Source organism: Lichenostomus cassidix, chromosome 11, assembly GCF_008360975.1.
Source record: "Lichenostomus cassidix isolate B80296 chromosome 11, HeHo_3.0, whole genome shotgun sequence".
Lineage (NCBI taxonomy): Eukaryota > Metazoa > Chordata > Aves > Passeriformes > Meliphagidae > Lichenostomus > Lichenostomus cassidix.
The window spans coordinates 7,511,102-7,530,205 of record NC_139492.1 but is presented as its reverse complement, the minus strand read 5'-3'; positions in this window follow the sequence as shown (position 1 = coordinate 7,530,205).

The window sequence follows — 19,104 nt, the reverse complement described above, 5'->3', positions numbered from 1 at the left end:
ATGATGTAGTGCTTCATTTTCTACCTCTTTTGGTTGCTCTCTCTTTTTGTTTTTTTTGCAGACTTGACACCGTTGGGGCGTAGACAAATAGGTAGAAAATTACTTTGCTTCCTTTCCAGAAATTATTTTTTCTTTCTAGAGCCAGAGATATACCATGGCTGAAGTGTGGTGAGGGACCCCCTCTTCCCTCAGGAGATATGCCTTGGATCTGGCTTCCAATTTCTAATCTACCCCTTGGGCTCGTTTCCAGTTTGGCCACCAGTTTTCACTCTGAAAAAGTGATGCTGAGTTTAAAATAATCTCTGATTTCCTTCCCATGCACTTAGAGGAGTTTTGAAATCCATTCAGCGAAGGCACAAAGCTTGCAGAGTTTGGCATTGCTGCATGGCTTGGAAGTGAATCAGGGTATAGGTGACACAACAGCACAGGACTTTGTTGCCAAAGTTCTTAGCTTCTCTGCTTTCTGAGATCAGACCAACTTCTCTGCTTTTCTGTCTTTTATTGACAGAATCTCCCCATGTTTTGTGACTGGCTTTGAACAAAATTCTCATCTGACCATCTCAATAAACTGAGATTCACAGTTTCACGTGATGCAGGGCATCACAACATAAAGGAGTAATCATCATTTCAGGTTTTTGAGCAACTAAGAAAGTTCATTTTGAGCTTCAGTATTTGCTATGAACAAATTGCCAACCACTTCTTCACTGCTGGCTTTGCCAGTTGCCCAGAGCTGATAAATTCTGTCAATCACCTGATCCAGAAGTATCCACCAAGTAATTTATGGAGGCACCTTCAGTACAAATGGAGGCCAGCAAAGCCCCTTTCCAGTGGAGCAGGAGATCCAGCTGCACAATTCACTGCACTGGGAAAAACTTCCAGATATCCCCACCATGTGGCACACAATTTCTGCAAATTCTCATCCTAAGGGATTTGGCACTAGAAGACAAATGCCTGAGGAAGGCAGTCACATTTCTGGAAGGGATTAAGAAGCAAAATTAAACAACTTGCCATTTAAAGATAGCTGATTTCTTTCTTCATTTCTTTTTGCACCCAGGGACCACGACTCTTGGACAATTCCCACTCCAACAATCCACTGGATCAGCTCTGATCTGTAAGGAAATGCATCATTTTAATGACTCCATGAGATCCTCTTCCAAGGGGCCAATGGAAGAGTTAAGCTCTCCCAAGGGCCTCTCAGGGTCATTCAGGAACAGACTCCTTTTTCTCAACACACATCATTTGCTCTGGTTCCTCTAAGTCCCAGACCAGCTCAAGGCTTGCATGCAAGTAGTTTTCCTCTTTCTCTGTCGTGAAAAAGCTGTCCTGGCACAACCTCAGGAGATTTCTGCAGCAAAGTGCTGGACAACCCCATCACCAGAGCCAAAATCCCAGAGCCAAGCGCATAGCCCTGAAAAAGGAATCCCTTGGGAACAACTTTTTAAATCCATCCTTTCCTTCCACAGTTCCAACAATTGTGGCTGATGGGCAGCAAGACAGTTTGTTAGCACAAGCCCTAAGTAATTATTGTAGATGGCATTTACTGAGTAAACCCTGCACAATTACTGTGTAAATAAGAAGCTGTTTCATGACATTTGTATCTGTCACTTGGAGCAGGAAGGCAAGAACAGAGCAGCTGAGTTAGGGATTGCAGCTCCCTCCAGAGTGGCTGCTGAAGGACTTTGGTCCTCACACCTCTTTCTCTTAGATAGGCAAACCCAGAATATTCCCTGGAAAGAAATCCATCCTGAAAAATGCCTCCCACTCCTGAAAAACACCTTAAGCAGCACCATGCAGAGACAGAGAGGAAGGACAAGGTAACCCAAACCATGCTGTGTGCTCTGAGCATTCCCTGCCCTGTGCCAGCACAGCAAAGCCACCACCTCTGAGATGGGGTCACTCGGGTGGGGCAATGACAACTGCTCCCTGAAAAGGACTTGACAGCACTTCTGGAAGACAGGACAAGCATAAACCTTGTCCAGTAGACTGCCTGGACTCTGTTTCTCTAGGAGGGTGCTGTGCTTGCTGAGCACAGCAAGGCCTGTGCAACATCACCTGGAGGGACTGCTGACTGAGAGCCACAAGGTGACAAGTCCCATGCAGGGAGAGAAGCAGGTGCTGGCCAGGGATGGTCCTTCTGCAGATACCCTGGGCTCAGCAGGGCTCAGCCACCTCTGGTCTGGCAGCATCTGGGCACTGGGAGAGGATCCAGGGTCAGGGAGTGCATTTCTAATTTGGCTCCTACTGCCTGATGATGGATCCATGTAAAAAGGACCCATCCTGGAGGTCAGTGATCTAGAGGGCTTTAGTGCCCATTCACTAAAGCTGTTCTGGTCTGTAGCTCTCTGGCCTTTGAGGAAATGCTGGCAAAGCTACAGCATGAAAGCTTATCTCTACACTGTCTGGATTGTTCTGGGATCAGTGATCCAGAGCCAGGCATCTCCAGCTTGTATGGGAGATCGCCTGGAAGCTGCAAGGACAGTGCTGCCCTGCTGACCTGCAGACCCTTCCCAGCAATATCACAGGAGCCCAGTAATCTGGGAGAGTATTTCCACCTCACCTTCACTGAGGGTGAGAGAGGCAGGGGAAGGAGCTGTACCTGAGATGTCACAGTAAACTGCTTGTTTATAGACTCGGGCTTCTTGGGGCTTAAAGAACACAGTGATTTCAGCCGAACAATTCGGCCTGACCTCTCCCTTCTAAAGCAGAAGGAGACAGCAAAACGTTTATCCTCAAACATCACATTTCTTGTTTTCAACCACAGCCCTGTAAGCCTTTATTTAGAGCATCAATGACAAGCAAGGAGTGAGCAAGACTTATTGACAACAATGACAACAGAGTTTGGAAGCAGCTGCAAAAAATTGAAGTCACTTACCTTTACTGGCATCTGGTAGTAGACCTAAACCAGGGGTTTAATTCTGGGCCAGGCTACCAGTGTGCCTGTAACTGTCTGCTGCATCCTCTGGGTCTTCTCTCTCTGCTTCTCTCCCCAAGACTCCTGGCACTGATGCTCAGTCCCAAGGAGCCTTGTCATACATTTTTGGAGGAGCTCACTAAAGGATCTCACTTCTTGCAACAGGTTTAAAAAAAAAGCACAACTTATATTTTCTCAAACCCCAGCAGTAAAACTGTTTCTTAATGCACTTGTTGACATAAATACATGAACCTCTGATAACTGTAATACCACTCCACAAGGAATGAAAAATGTACCTTACAGAAGGAGACAAAAAAACAGTTATTTTTTCTGTCAAAGTGAGGCTTTGATTCTGCTTGCTGCTGGATACCCTCACTACTCTGTCCAAAATTCTCGAACTGATGAGAGCCTCCAGCTCTCCTGAAGCATAAATATTAAATAACTATAATCCTGCCCATCGACTTAGGACTTAGAGCTCAAAGGACACCACCCCCAGAAAGTCACTGGGGTGCAGCTGCAAACAATTCCCTAATGTGCAGCCTACTTAGAGTTAACAGAACAGAGGAAAGGACAGGGAGAAAAAAACCAAAATTGTTTCAAACACTCACAAACCAATAAGAAGGAAAGGGAAGTCTGAAAGAATTCACTCACTTGAATTTTACTCAAAACCTAGAGGGAGCACATTTGCTAGATCAGATGTTTCTACCCAGCAAGCAACTGGAGGAAGATGAAGCCTAACTATCCAACAACATGCTTGCTTGAGGAACATCAGCTGGCAACCCACACTCAGCATGTGAGACATCACACCCCTCAGGTCTCACTGGGATGCTGCATGGACTCACCAGAGAGTAATATTGGATTGACAGGAATAAAAAAGCATCTGGGTTGCTCTGAAAATCAGCTCTGCTACAACACCTGGAGTTTGGATAAGTCCAGCACTGAGAAGAAACACTTGAATGATCATTTCCCTGGCTTGGCTAATTAGACCCTAATAACTCACCAGTGCTCATCACCCAGCTGCTCACTGTGTGTTTAACAGCCTGAATTCAGTGCTCTCACCCTGGGCAGAGCCTCCCAGTGAGGGGGATGCACTAGGCAGCTGCTTGCCTTTGCTTCAAGCTCAACAGCTGGAGGTGAATGCACACCTCAGCTGCACGGTGTTCTGCACTTCTCCTTAAATGTACTGCCCGGGCTGAGCTGCCCAGGGGCATTGTTTGGTCCTGCAGCTGCTGTGGTCTGTGCCCAGAGAGCTGCAGCCAGCCCTCGTTTGGTTCCTGCACTGTGCCTTGCCAGGCCTGCCAGCACCACCAGCTACACAAACAATCCCTGCTGATACGCTGGGGAAGGCCATTCATGAAATGTCAAGAGCAGTGATAATGCTCGAGGTCTTCATCTCCTACAGGGGTGAAAAGCAGGGGAGAAGAGCACACCCTGAGCCTTAAAACCAAAACACATGGCTGCAGTAAAAGGGAGGGGAGTTCAGCAACAACTGGGAAAGAAACGAGACCAAATTTCAGAAATGTCACCCAGATCAGTCCAAGGAAAATCTTCCATTTGCTGAGTAGAGACTCACATGACAGACAGCAAACTGGGGAGAAGGTATTTGAATGAGACAGGACAGGAGCAGAGATGCTGAGGGTGCAAACTGATGCCAGGATTTGACTTCAGACCTACCATCAAGGTTTACAAGGGCTTTGCATCAACAGATTACCAGGGACAGGCACCTTAGAGTTTTTGCTGGCTGTCAGACAGTGCCTACCATACACAGCATCCAGTTTTCTGGGACTGTGTTATTTCTTGCAAGACTTGGGGATCTTGGTGTAAAATATGACTCTGCTTTCTCAGATTTTACACCACATCATCCTTTAGTGCAACACTGGCTGCTCTGAAGACAAGTTCAAACAAGCAAGAAGAAGGTCTCAGAGCCAAATCACTACTGGGAAAATCAGAGAGTATCCCTCCTTCCACCAAGGCCAGAAAACAAACTTCTTGGAACCTAACACAGCACTATCAGTCCTTCAGGTTCACCATCTCACAAAGTGCTGTTTGGCTGTTCCTCCTGCTGGATTGCAAGCTGATGGTACTCACTGGGTCTGTTTTATGTGCTGCCATCAGATCTATTGGCCCTGTGGACACTGGGGCAGTTCAGTTATTACTCAGAGGCTGACAGAGGCAATACATCTCCTGTTAATGGAAGCAAGTGTAATACAATTCATAAGCAGAAATGAAGCTAAGCAGGAGAGGAAGAAAATTAAAAAGAACCATTGGCCTGATGAATATGCATCTGCTAACAACAGTGCTCTGTTCTAGCTGAGTGAGTTTAGCTGACTTTGGGATTTGTCAAATGCCAAGGCCAGCACATCTGCGACAGAAATATAACTGAGACAGGGATCTTACCCCACTGCTTTGGAGCACAGGAATAGCAATATATCAAAGAGGCAAGGAAAGGGACAGACCTGACAGAGCAGGGGACCTGGGAAGGGGGTGCAGGGCCAGAAGGCAGGGACAAGGGTGGGACATGATAATCAGCCTGTGCTTGATGCTTGTGACAGCTCTGTCTTGCTGTGAGCTCTGTCCATGTCATCTGTCCTGCTCTGGTCACTGTCTACTGAGCTGTGGGTGAACAGGACTAGGATGGCAAACTCATCTGCTCCCCATCTAAGCCCTGGCAGCCAGACAGGCCAACTGCATACCTGAGCCCCTAAAGTGACTCGCAGCAACTATCCCAACTGCAGCAGTGGATACTGGAGCCCTGCATTCATACCCTTGCTCCCAAGAAAACCAGTTAAAAACTCTAGACTCCTGAGCTCCTCAGATCAAATCACCATTCTGCAGGACTCAGTGCATTTGGATGGAAACTTTTGGCAATACAACACAGAGAGCTTCCCTGTACTGTCAAGGAAACTGTAAGCCAGGGCATTTGACTCCAAAGGTGGAGGGTAAGAAGAAATCATCAGTTACACATCATCTACTATTCTGTACTATTCAACCAAATTCTTTGAAGACATAACATTCTGGAAAACTTTCGCCATTTCTCCTTTCATTACTGCAGTATATCAGACTATAAAACTAGAAAATGTTGTTAGATATTTCTCCTGGGAAATTAAAATAGGCTGTTGAAGAGGTTCCTCATATGCCTACCTCCCCAGAGGATAAAAAGAACTACTAGTCCAAAGGATATGCCTCGTTACCCACCCTTGCAGACTTCAGCTACACGTGTATGAGCCTCAAGACACCTCAGAGCCACCGCTCTGCCTGGGCTGGCACATTCTCTACAGGATGGCCATCGAGCCAGAGCACAGAAAACTACTGTGGATGGTAACCAGGACAGAAGTAAAGCTATGCAGAGCTGTGAGCATGACAGTGCACCACTTCTGGCACCACGTCAGCCTCCACCAGGCTGCCACGGGCAGGTGGCCTGAAATACAGACTGTGGATAGATGATGAGACTGCACAAAATCTCCAGCTGTTATTCCCTGGCTTTGCTACAGCATCCAGCAACAATGCAACACAGGAGGGTTCAAGCTCACCAGCTCACCGTGACTCGCAGCTACAGAAGTGATCTCTGTGCAGCCAGAAACACATGTGGATCCTGTTCCCCCTCCCTAAGCCCCTAAATGATGAGAATCTGCTGGATCTCCCCAAACCCAGATAAGAAAAAGCTGGTCTTGAAAAGCTGGATACCACCAGTGTTTGGCCAAATTGCCTCCTCAGTTTGGCAGAGGGGGAAGACAATCCACAGAAAGGAAATCACTGCTCAGAGCAGACAGAAAACAAGACAGAGCTGGCAACAGAAGCACTGAAATGGCACCCAAAGAGCAGTCTGTTAGTTCAGGGCACTCAGGAGAAAGGCAATGCCAAAGCTAACATCTGCCTCTTTCCATAAATAATTGAACCCACCACAAGCTGAGGGGTGGACCAGAGCTCCCACTGGACATGGTGCCTTCTGCCAAACATTGAAGTGCTTGGCAGTAACCTCTCCTTTGGATAGGGACCAGTTTCCTCAGCTGAAGTGGAGATCTGCAGGAACAAACAATGCTGTTATCTCCTGAGGCAACCTCAGGTCCATAACCCAGCCATTTTGAAGACCACCTTCATCTCCTCAGAGTTAACACATGACACTGGGAGTCATGACCAGGCAATGACAGGAGAATGATGACTCGTCAAGGTCAGGGAAATGGTAACAAATCCTTGTCCTCCCCTTCCTCTGGTTTCTATTTCCAAGGAGTCAGCTCCCACGTGTCTGCAGTGTGATTTACAGCTAAGCTGTGGTGGGAAGGATGCAGCAAAAAGCAAGGACTTTCTCCTTTGGTAGCCACCTGGGCTTCTTGCACAGCTGCTTCTGCTGACCCATCATGTGTATTTGTAAAAATAAAACACAATTTGAGATGTGCTCGGCAAGTCAGAGTTGCATAACAGTTTGTTTCCCACAGGCTTGGATGGATGCTCAAAATGTTCATGGTCACATGGTGATTCCAAAAATCCCTGCCTACCCTTTTTGTTAGGATTTTTGCCTGTGAGTTAACCCTATACAGACTACAGTGACCTGCTGCAGCTTCTAGAGACAGCAACACCTCAAAATGCTGGCAGCTAATGGCCCACAGAGCAAAGCTTCTGCACAAGCCCTGCAAAGCCACCCTGCCCAGAAAGCCTTTCCAAGACTACTATCCCTCCACCAGCTTCCTAATTTCTGGAAGCAAGTATTTCCTCCAGTCACTTGTCACAAGGCTTTGATTTTCTATAGGGTGCTCCCAGACATTATGGGTGATGTATGGGAAGAAGAGGGCAGCCACTGTTGGCCAGAAGGTCAGAGGCAGCAAGATCCCAGCTTTGGGGGCCTCTCCAGCAGATGGACAAGGCAAGCAGAGTGTCTGTCCAAGCTGAAAGTTACAGGGCCATCAACACAGAGAAGGCTGCAGAAGTCAGTGGCATTGAAATTTTAGATTCTGTATTTGATAAAGAAGAGCAAATACTGTCATTTGATGTAAAGACACCCATATGCCAAAGCAGGGGGGAGACAGACAGGACCAAAACTCCAAATGTGAAACCAACTGTTCCATAAATAATGGCATTATAGGAAATCAAAAGATTGATAATGCTGGACAAAACAGAAGGTAGTAGCTCACTTGTATTCAGTCCTAGAGCAAACCATGTAACATTACAACAGCAATTTAGGAAGGGTTTCCACTCAAGTTTTGAGGCCAGGCTATGCTTTATGTCTGTCCATCATTAGATGGAGTACCAGGACTCTACAGTGGGCAGCCAGGCTTCTGGAGCTCACCTTAGTGCACTTCAGGAGCACAGGGCAGGTTAAGCTAGTTGTGGAGACATAGCCCCACTGTAGTGAAAAGCAGGAGCCTGGGGAAACACTCCGAAATCACCTCAGAACACCACAGGATGCTCTTAATGCTCAGCTGATCAGCTCCCCCTCTCTGCAACATTCCTACTGCTCTGACACAAGCTCTTGGTCACATCATGCTTCTGTCAGCTATAGTGGTGTGAAACTTGCATTGTTCTGACACTGGTGGCTCTCTGTCTTAGATGGGCTATAGGAGCAACCAAGAAGAGAACACGATCTCCTTCTTTCAAAACAAAAAAGTGGTTAACCTTATTAAAAAGAAAGCAGAGTTTGGGATTATTCTAGGGTTTATTTGAAGATGAAAAGGGATTTTGCACTGCACAGACAGTACGCATTCTTCAGCTCACACCATGCAAATACTCAGAATTTGGGCTCTAGTTGATGGTAGGATGTGGGGGTTTGTTGCATAAACAGAAAAGCAAAATATTTTCTGTCCCTGGGGGCAATAGAAAAGTCCATTTAAACCTGCCAGCCTGGTGTCCAAGCTCACAAATGAAAGGAGACTCAGACATGGTTCAGTCCAGGTTACAGGAAGGGATTGGCATTTCCATGATTAACCTCAGGAAGAATTTGGCCTCTTTTGCACAGAAAACCAGTACAGGCTTCAGGTCAATATGTGAACTGACAGTGCTCCAACACCCTCTGTCAGTCCCCAAATGCCATGTGTAAGATGTGTCCTTACCTACAATAATTGATCCCTCTGGACACTGCAAGGACACGCACGGAGCGCCCTCGATGTCAAGCGCTTGCAGCAGAGCTCGGCTTTGTCAGGCTCCCGTCCCTGCCAGGAGGCCCCAGGGCAGAAATGCTTTTTGCAATCAGCTCTCCAACCTCACCAGAAACCCACTGACTTCTCTCTCAGCACACAAAGCCAGCTGAGCAGAGATCTGTCAAGTGACCTCATTCAGGGATAAGGAAGAATAGGAGGAGGAGAAGCAGGAAGGGAGGTTCTCAGCTATCACTTACCTGCGGCTCCAGGGAGAAAATGTCGCTGTTGAACAGCATGGGGTCTCCTCGCACCTTTGCCCTCTCGCCCCGGAGGATGTGGGAGAGAAGAGCAAAGCGTTCTCGCCGAGTGGTGTCCACTCTGTGCTGCCTCAGAAAACCACAGAAATTGCACGTTTCCTGCCGACACAGCCTGTGATAGTGCCTGCAGCCCCAGGAGAGACAAACCCAGCAGGGTGTTTAATAAGCCACACATTTGCAGAGGGAAGTGGAAGTGCAGGAGCAGCAAAGCATTTGGGGAGGAGAGCAGCAGCTCCTCAGCAAGGGGCTGACCCCGAGCCACAGGGTCCCAACTGGATCAGAGGATCATTTGTTGTTCACTGGCACAGCAGGTAGTTTTACTCCACACTTACACGCTCAGGAGAGATTTTGAAAGCCAGCAGCCCTCAAGAGAACCTCCTGGCTCAAAGCCACTGCAAAGCCACTGCCACAACTGAGGGAGAATCCACCAACCAACTGGCTTTTCCTGGTACTGAGCTGCTCATGGGATGCAGATAAAGATCAAGGAGTGCCCACTGCAGGGCTTCCCTGGGAAAGCAAGAAGCAGCTGAGTTTGAGCTGCAAGTCACCAGCATCACTCTTTGCTCCTTCCCTTTTGGACCTGCAGGGGTAAGCAAACTCTATTTGCCCTGCTCCCTGCACTGCCTTCCACCAGCTCACCTTTACTTGGTAGCTGCAGCAGAAATCACTTCAGTGTTAAAAGATCACAACCAAGAGATGAGAAGGAACCACTGCTACAAAGCAGTTGCTTCTGAGCTGGCAGGTCACTGTCCCCCCTTCACGCTCCAGTCCCCTGGCCAAAAGAACCAGCAGGTGACAACTGGGGGGATGAGTGGAAGCTCCATATGGAGTGAATCGAGGGATTGCAGTACAAGCAGGACAGCGATCATCACCCAGCCCAATTCAAATACAATTAGAGAGGAAATACAGTCATGGACATTACCAGCTGCACACAGACAGAGCCTCAGGCTAACACTGTCACCAGCACCAAAAATACTCACTGTGGCTGCTCCCTGCAGAGCACAATCAGAAATGTCTCTCCATGGCTGACCTATAGTGCTGGGCATGGGGAGGGCTCCCACCACTGGGATGAGCAACCCTTGACTCAACCTCCATCAACAGACAATTCCACCATGATGTCCCAAAAAGTCCTGCAGGAGGGAGACAGAGCAAATTCCTGGATAGACCTTCTCATGATCCAGGGATTTTTGGGCCCCCTCCATGGGCAGGGTCCTGCACTGCCTCCTCTCATGGAAGTCCTCTCTGCTCTGAGATCTCAAAAGTCTCTCTGACAGCAGGACAGTGGCCTTGGAGCTACAACCAACCCTAAGACTGTAAGTAAGGAAGAACGTCCTGGTCAAAGTCTAGGACATAAACTGGCATGAAAGCAAATTAAGGTGGGAAAAAAATCTCATCAAATTTAGCTGTGGGGAAACCTGATTGTTTCTGAGGGGAAAGAGGATCCCTCACAGTCCAGGCTGAGACAGGCAGGTGGGAAGAAATGGGAAAAGAATGGTCAAGAGAAGTATCCAGAGAAGGTTGTGAGATTTTCTTTTAACACACTGAGCTTACATGGAAGTCAGACACTGTGTAATTAAATAGAGAACAGTGGAAAACTAGTTTTGGCCTGCAAGGCATTTCTGACCTAATTACGTTGAACTTTATTTGCTCAGAAGCCCTTAAAAAGTGCTGCAGTTTGAGGCAGTTTCCTCATCAACTCTGGGTTCAGACTAACTCCTATGAACCCACATCCATCCAAGTCTGAAAAGTCACACAAGGACTCCCTGAATCACCCAAGCTTTTCGGTGTCATTTTCAATCCATCCCCCTGGGCTGTGTTTCTCTACTGTCTGAAATGAGAACTTCAAAGCTTCCCCAAACACACCCTTTGAAGAAACAGCCCCATCTCTCACCACCATGAAGACCCATAGTGCCCAAGCCAAATGCACTTCCAAGCACTGTGTTGTCCTTGCTTCCCTGCAGAACTCTCCACTGCCAAGGCCTCCCCAGTGTCTAAGGAAGGATAGAAATTCCTCATTGTGCTGGACACTGGGAGAGTGCAGGGCAATTCAACATCCTATAGCAGGATGGTCTTGACTATCTGGGCCAGTGAAGGTCCCTGCCCTGCACAGCACTGGAAGGGAGCCTAACATCTTGTCAAAGCTGGAGTGGAGGGAACTGCAGTGAGCACCAGAACTGCTGAGCCACCTGCAGCTGTGTTAAGTCCTACTGCTCAGTGCAGTACCAGGTAAGGAGTGTTGACAGTCAGCCTCATGGACCTTCTGTTGCACAGAGATCTCTGGACCCCAGTGGTTTGTGGCTCCCACAAATATGAATTTGATCTCTGAGGAAATCCAGTCATTGCAATCAACCTTTCTTCCCCAAAACATCATCCTCAGCTGGAGCATAGGTGGAACTGGAATGGGAAATGCTGAGCTCTGTTATCCTGGTTCACACACCCTGATGCCTGGGATGGTTTACTTGCTCTAAACCATTTAAAAGCACCAATATTCCCTGAAGCCATATATTGGTTTTAGCCTCGGGCAGGATATCTCACTGAATTGCATCTTTCAAACTCACATCAGTTTTAGTCGATCCTCCTCTTCCTGAGTAGCAAAAGCCTTCCACTGGAAGTAGGCTGTGACATTACTCTGGTTGTGGATGATCAGAAGAAAAGTGTCACAGCTTTTAGCTGATTGAGCAGTTTAGTGGATCAGAACACTTATCACATCCCTACAGCTGTGTGAGGATGTCCTGGACACCACATTAAGCACTTATTTCTGGGCATGTTTGTAGAGATTTGTCCCCAAGGTGACAGTATTTACAGTGAGATTTTTCAGATATACTCAGGTGACCAACTCAGATCACAGGGAATTCTGCATCAAAGTCATTCAGGTGACTCTGAGGAGTCACAGCTTGCCCAGGGTCTCCTGCAGGCATTCCTGTCTCTCCTGAGCCCTTGTTGCTGACAAGGAAGGATGCCTGGGGGCATGTGGGCAGAAAAGGGGGACCCAGAAGAACAAGTGAAGTGACAGCCCACGGCAGGAGGGGACACAGGCAAGGAAACACAACCCAATTCTCTACAACATTCAAGATGACAAATCACTACAAAATGAACACCATGAAAACTATCATCATCTCCCTGTCAAAACCCATGGCCATATCAGTCTTGAAATATTTGGGATTTTTCTGATCTCAAAAACCAAGCTGAAGCATTTCAAATTAAATAAAGAAGAGCAGAAAGAAGGTTTAAAAGAACTGAACAGCTTCTATATGAAGACTGAATGGGATTTCTCAACCTAGAAATTGAAGAGGAAATAGATAGGCGAGGTTTGCAAAAGCATGAATGGCCTGGAAAATGGGAATAAGGAAAAATTTGTCATGATCTGTCATCAAACAGGAACCCAAGGGTCTGAAAATGTTATTGGTCAGAAATAACACAAAAGTAGTGCCACTCTTCCAGGGAATATCCCATTCTTTGGAACACACTGCTGGGGGAGGCTGTAGAGGCTCACTGAGAACAACTGGACTGATGCTTGGAAGATAAAACCATCAGAAGTTATTAAACAAAGATGAGACTAAAGCCTCCAGCCCAGGAAAATGCCAACTCCAGAGCCCAGGAGGGAGGAAGCAGATGCTCTGCCTGTCTCTGCACGCTTTGCTAAACATCCCTGACTGCAGCACTCCCAGAGAGGAGCTGGGGCTGCAGCCACCCTGACACTCCTGGCTGCTGGCACTGAGGGCTCTGCTGAAGGCTGGAGGCTTTACCAGAGCACCTTGTACCACACAGGGAAATAGCTGGCATGTGCTGAATCCATCCCCCCACAAATGGCTGGGTACAGGAGAGCAGGCACAGGTGCCAGGAGGATGCTGCAGATCTTTCTGCCATGCAGAGGAACTGACACAGAGAGTGGAGCTGTTGGGGTTGGCTGAGGGCAGCTGCAGACTTCATGTCTTGGGTGCCAAATTAAATGTGACATTTCATTTAAGACTCTTGGTTGTTTAATACATATGTTTAAAAAATAAATCTCTGTACTGTACCAGCGATCCAGCATGAGGCATTTCACTTGACAGGGTAATGTCCACAGTATGCAGCTTGGGATGCTCTGCTGCCATGAAAGCACATTTACTGAATCTAGATGGATCTGCCCTATCATTATTTACACAACATGATCTTATTACAGACTGTCAATTCTCTCATCATTACGTCCTTTGGATACATTTCCTACAGATGGCAGGACACAGCTCTTTCTACAACCTGGGCAAAGCAACGCCTGGACTTGAAATTCAAAGCCAGACTTTTCATACAGCAGTAGAGCAGATGTTTTATGGGTTGTGCAGTCCTGAATAAGGCTCTGACACAGCAGAAACACCACTGTGTTTATCCCATCATCCAGCTGAATGACTATAGACACAGGTATCTTAGCACATCACGATCACTTTTCACTGCCTGGAAGTGAAGAAATCGAGCCCTGGGTCATCCTCTGTGGGGCCTGTAAAAAGACTGAGGGGGAATTTAGAGAAAAGCTAAAACATCTTCCTGAATTCTTCTAATACTACATGATCAGCCTTGTGCAGAAGGGAATGCTGTTCAGAGCAGCACAAATTGTTCTTAAATAGAAAGACAAATTTCATTTAGCCTGAAAGTATATCTCAATGACTGGATGAGCAAACCCTTGAACAAGATTTCAAAACAAATTTCAGGGTTTATGAAGAACATTTTCCTAGGATTCAACAGCTAGTACTTTCCCTTCATCAACTACTGCTCTAAATACCTGAAAGCTGGTAGCCAGACTGATTAGATAGAATAGAAATAAAACAGCCCCTGCTGCATTTCATCCTCTGAGACTATCCTTCCTCTATCCCTGTCACTCCGTCTTTGCTGAATTTGGTTTTTAAATCTTTTTAGCAGTGCATGACAGTCAAAGTTGAATTATTTGGCTATTACAGAAAGCAAGTTCAATTTCATTTGCCCAGTTTTTCAGAAGACTGGGCCTTGCTCTGATCTCTTCTATGAGCACAGCTGAGTCATTCCCAGGTTACAACAAACCTCAAAGCATCCTGATCAGTGGCACTGCTGGTGTTAATGATCAGAAGTTCCCAACATGGCCCAAGCCTCAGCCAAGCACCCACTGAGCTCAGGCAGCACATTGCAAGAGGAGGGTCTCTACCCAAATGTATTGTGAGCAATCACAAGAAAACTGATGGGGATGAAATGGGAGATGGAAAGCCATTACCAGTCCAGTGGGTACAGGAGTGGTTGTGGCTCTTTAGACAGCTCTCTGGCATGATAAAAGTCAACTCATTTTCAATCAGGCTCCTCACTGTGCAGCCAAGTACTCCCCATTATCTCCTCTGCACTGTGCTTAGGAAGATCTGTGTGTCTTGCTGGATGAAAGACTCCAGCACAGGAGTATCTGGGAGCCAGCATGGGGCCTTTGCTGTGCCTGGCATGAAGGAACCTTCCAGAATATACTGGAAAGGACACCAAAACCGTGGGATGATGAAAGACAGCGCTGCTGCATGGCCAGGGTGCCACAGGCCATTTTTAATCTTTATTGCTGCTACAGTAATGATACACTGGGGTACCTGCCTGGCTGAAACATTGCTTTTGGCCCCTGGGGAAAACACTGCATTCATTCTAATGGTCTGGCAAAGACAGACTCAATATACCACTTAATAAATCAATCACCCTTCAAGCTGCTCTACTGCTTCTCAGCAGATGCTGATTGATCCACGAGGAAAGGAATCTAATGAATGGGCAGTTCTGCCCTGAGACATATCCAGAGGTAATGACACTTAAGAACATATTAGTGATCTCTGGGGATGATGGAGTAGGCAAGCTGCAGTCAAGGATGACCTGCAAAGAGATGGAAACCACGTTCTTCCAGAAATCCTTCATGTGCTAAAAATGGACTCTGCAGGCTCACAGGAAATCTGTTTCTGTGCATACCTGGGGATGAACAAAAGAGCCCAAAAGAGAGTTTTCCAAACAACCCTCCTAGTACACAACCCCCAGTCTGTGCTCACGTGGTCAACTCTGCAGGTTGCTTTAGCAGGGATTTTGTCAGGAGGGGTGTTACATAGTTGTGGAACTACAAAGCTGTGCAAAAAAGCCTAGAGCAAATGAAGCACAAACTTTATTCCCCTTCACCTACCCTCAAAATGACAGACCATCTGTCTTGAAACACAGGGCCCTGATGAGAGGGCAAAGGCCATACTCTGTGTGCAAGCAGCAGAATAACCTGATCTAAAACAGTATAAAAGTCATTATTACAAGCAGTTCTAGACAAGAGGAACAAAGGCGGGAAGCAGTTGTTACCTATTAGCTGTTTTGACAGAAATGAGCACTTTGGAGACCAATTAGACTCACCCATCAAGCTAATTAATTGGAACTATAAAAGCCTATAACCAATCAACTGGATAAAGCATTAGGTACCAGTCCTGCATCTGTGACAGCACTGCTACTATTAAGACACAAAACCAACATAAAATTGCACAAACTGCTATTTACAACTTTTTTTTTTGCCTGCAATAACTGACTCCCTCAACTCACTTTGAAGCAAACAGAAGGACATAAAAGTTCAACAGGAAACAGCCATGCTGCTGGGAGTTCTCACAAGTGAAGGAAAAGCAGAAGGAGCAACAGCCACCTGTGACCAGCAGGAAGAAAAATCCCACTGCAAAGTTTCAAAATTCCTTATAGTCCAAGGCAAAGCTTGGTCTTGTAATAACTGCAGCATCAGACTGGTTTACACCTAAGGTAACACAAGAAACAATATTTTTTAAAACTCACAGGACACGGTAAGTTTATACTAGCTACCAGTACCAAAGACAAATGGAAAAAATTACATCAGTTGGTGCACCACAGTGAAGCTCTGGAGTCAAAAGATGCTGCTCCTTTGGAAGCAGAAGGTTTCCCCACCTCTGAGCACTTGGAGGAAACTCCTGCCAATCTGTCTGTCTGAATGAGAGTTGCATGAAGATGGACAACACAGTGGTGGCCAATGGCAGCTCAGGGTCTGCTGCCATGAATTTAGCGCAATAGTAGTTTAACACTGCTCACAGCAGCATCACCACCCCCTCAAACACTCACACAAGGCTAATTTCAACCCAAAAAGGTTTGGTATTCCCATCCTGGTATCCTGCACAGCACAGGGGTGACTCAGATAAATACCTAATGTGGTAGTGAGTTGCTCAGGCAAGTATTGAACATCCTCCTTTCTGGCTGAAGTCAATATAAATGGAAAGCACTCAGGAACTTGTTTGAGTGATCTCAGGAATGTAAAATGCAAGGCGACAAGAGCTAAGACCCAGTTAAACCCTGCTGCCTATCTACATCCATCGGGGGATTTACAAAGGAAAAAATAAAAAGAAAGGAAAAGGCTTCATCTAGGGACTAAATCAATAGGATTTTCATTTCATTTCTCAAACAAGTTCCTGGAAGCCACTGATTGCAATGCCAGCCTTGCCAGACAGATGACGACCTTTGGTAGGAAGGGGGGGTCTTAAGGAAAAAGAAAAGGTCGTTTTCTGCAACATCTACACAAAAGCACAGATGAGTATCAGAGCAAGGCAGTAGTTTTCTCAGGTGCTTTACCCTCGTGGGTAGCTGAGATGTTCACAGGTGCTGGCACATCCACAGCACAGTTCCTTGCTCAGCCTCAAACAGCAATAATCAGCCAGGGCTGAGGGTTTCCTGCATGTGTACATTGACCACTAACACACCACCAAGCCCTCACACGGATGGCCTCACATACCAAAGGAAGCTGATTCAGCCAAACCTGGCATCACTTCTCACTGCAGAAAGGGATTCAGCATCACAACATGTTTATATTCAGCTGGCAACCCCGTGCTGCTCTGCACAGCAGCTGAGCAGTCACTAACAAGCTGACAATTCCCCTTGGCCCATTTGCAATGCTGTGCAGCCTCTACTACAGCTTCCCCTGCTGCCAGTCAAGCACACCCAGTCCTGTACTTACTCATTATCTTCCCCAAGCCCCAGTGACTCTAATACATCCCATTGAAGTCACTGCCATTCCACAGGTGACTGAAGAGCTCCCTCGTTAAACATTTTAAAATATGCCTTAATATTCCCTGTGATCTTGTGCCCCATTTTGTCCATTGGAGATGACATCAGTGGTTTTTTTCCTCAGTGTTTTCCCCCAGTTCCCTGCAATGAGGCTCAAGGGTCTGACTGCCAGCAGTCCCATCAGAAGATGGTTTGTAAAGAGCACAGAGATGGTTAAGAGCTATTTGCATGCACAACTTGACTCTGATTGCCTCAGGCATCTCTCTTTTCCTGCCACCTATAAACATCACCTTAAGGGATGTAAATGTCAGGGCACTACCTATCCTGTGACATTACAGCCTAGGAATTGGACAGGGAGAATAAAAGCCTTGAAGACTAAAGAATAATTATTGTTTAATTTGCAGTGTGGTTGTTTGGGTTTTTTTACATTGAAAACATCCTGTTTTAGTCTAAGAAAGGACATATTTTATCCGCATTTCAATGAAAGCTGCTCTAAGAGGAGCAGCAATCAAAACTCTGAATGAGTGCATATGGAGATTAGAACAATACAGTGACATGGAAACAAGACCCAAAAGGAAGATGCCATTTACAGCCTGAAGAATTCAATCCCAGCTAAATGAAGCACCATTAACAAGAGCACATCAAGGGAGCTGAACAGGAGATTTCTGTGTATTCACCAGTTATGCAATCTGGGACTCTGGGATGTCATCCAAGCTGGTAACTGTTTGCTTGGCCCACCAGAGAAGCTCCATGCAATGTGTTGGAAATAATGATGAAGATGTTTTGATGCACTTTGGATTTAGCAGGAGCAATTAGGATTTGTTGCCAGGTAAACAGCTCTTGGCTGAGGCACAAGACTCAGTGCTTTAATGCTTAGGGAGAGGTCAGGGGAAACAAACTTCTGCCCAGCAGCTGCTGGGCTTTGGGTTCTTGTACAGCCCCACCAAGAAAACAAGAGTTCTTGGTCATAGTGCTTTGCTGGTGGTCAATTTTTCACCTTAAAAACATGTTCTACAGAGTTGGATGATGATTAGAGCAACACACACAAAATAATGAGAACAACTAGAGCCGTGGGCAAGCTGAACTTTATACATGTCAGTAGTGACAGCTGATGAAAATGCTGGAGTTTCTGCTCATTAAGGAACTACTGCTGCAATTAGGCCTGACCTGTTCCCATTACTAGTGAGAACATCACCACTGGCTAGTGGAGAAGCCTTGGGCCAGCACTGTTTCTGTGGTGGACCTCAGACCTTGCAGAGAGGGGAGGAAAGACAAAGCCCCACAGCCCCAGAGCTGGATTGTTCTACTCCTGCATCTGCCCCAATCTGGTGGTGCCAGGACTGCTGGAGGTCTCTGCTGGGGCTTGGGGTGCTCATTGCCTGGTGTGGGAAAGACACAGAATTATTTTTCCTATTTTTTCATCAGAAATTTTGCCAGAACAGAGAAGCTATGGGGGAAGTTTGGGGGAATTTCTGGCAATAATTCAGTGCTACATGCCCCACCCCATTCCCTTCATACTCCTGTCCCTTGTCTACATATTCCTGCCCTCAGATGGCAGGATGGGAATAACACTCCAGGGAGTGACTTCAGGGGATGCCTGAGAAAGAACATATCTTCCTTTTTCAAATTATCAGAAGAGGGTGCAGGCAAGTTCAAGGCTCAGTCCTCAGGACTGAGACACTGACTGCAAATCAGCCCCTGCATCTCCTACATCCCACCCCAGGCTGTACCCACCAGACACCTCTGTTACCACTGTAGAAGGAACTCATTACCCCTCATATAGTCCTGGCTCTCCAAG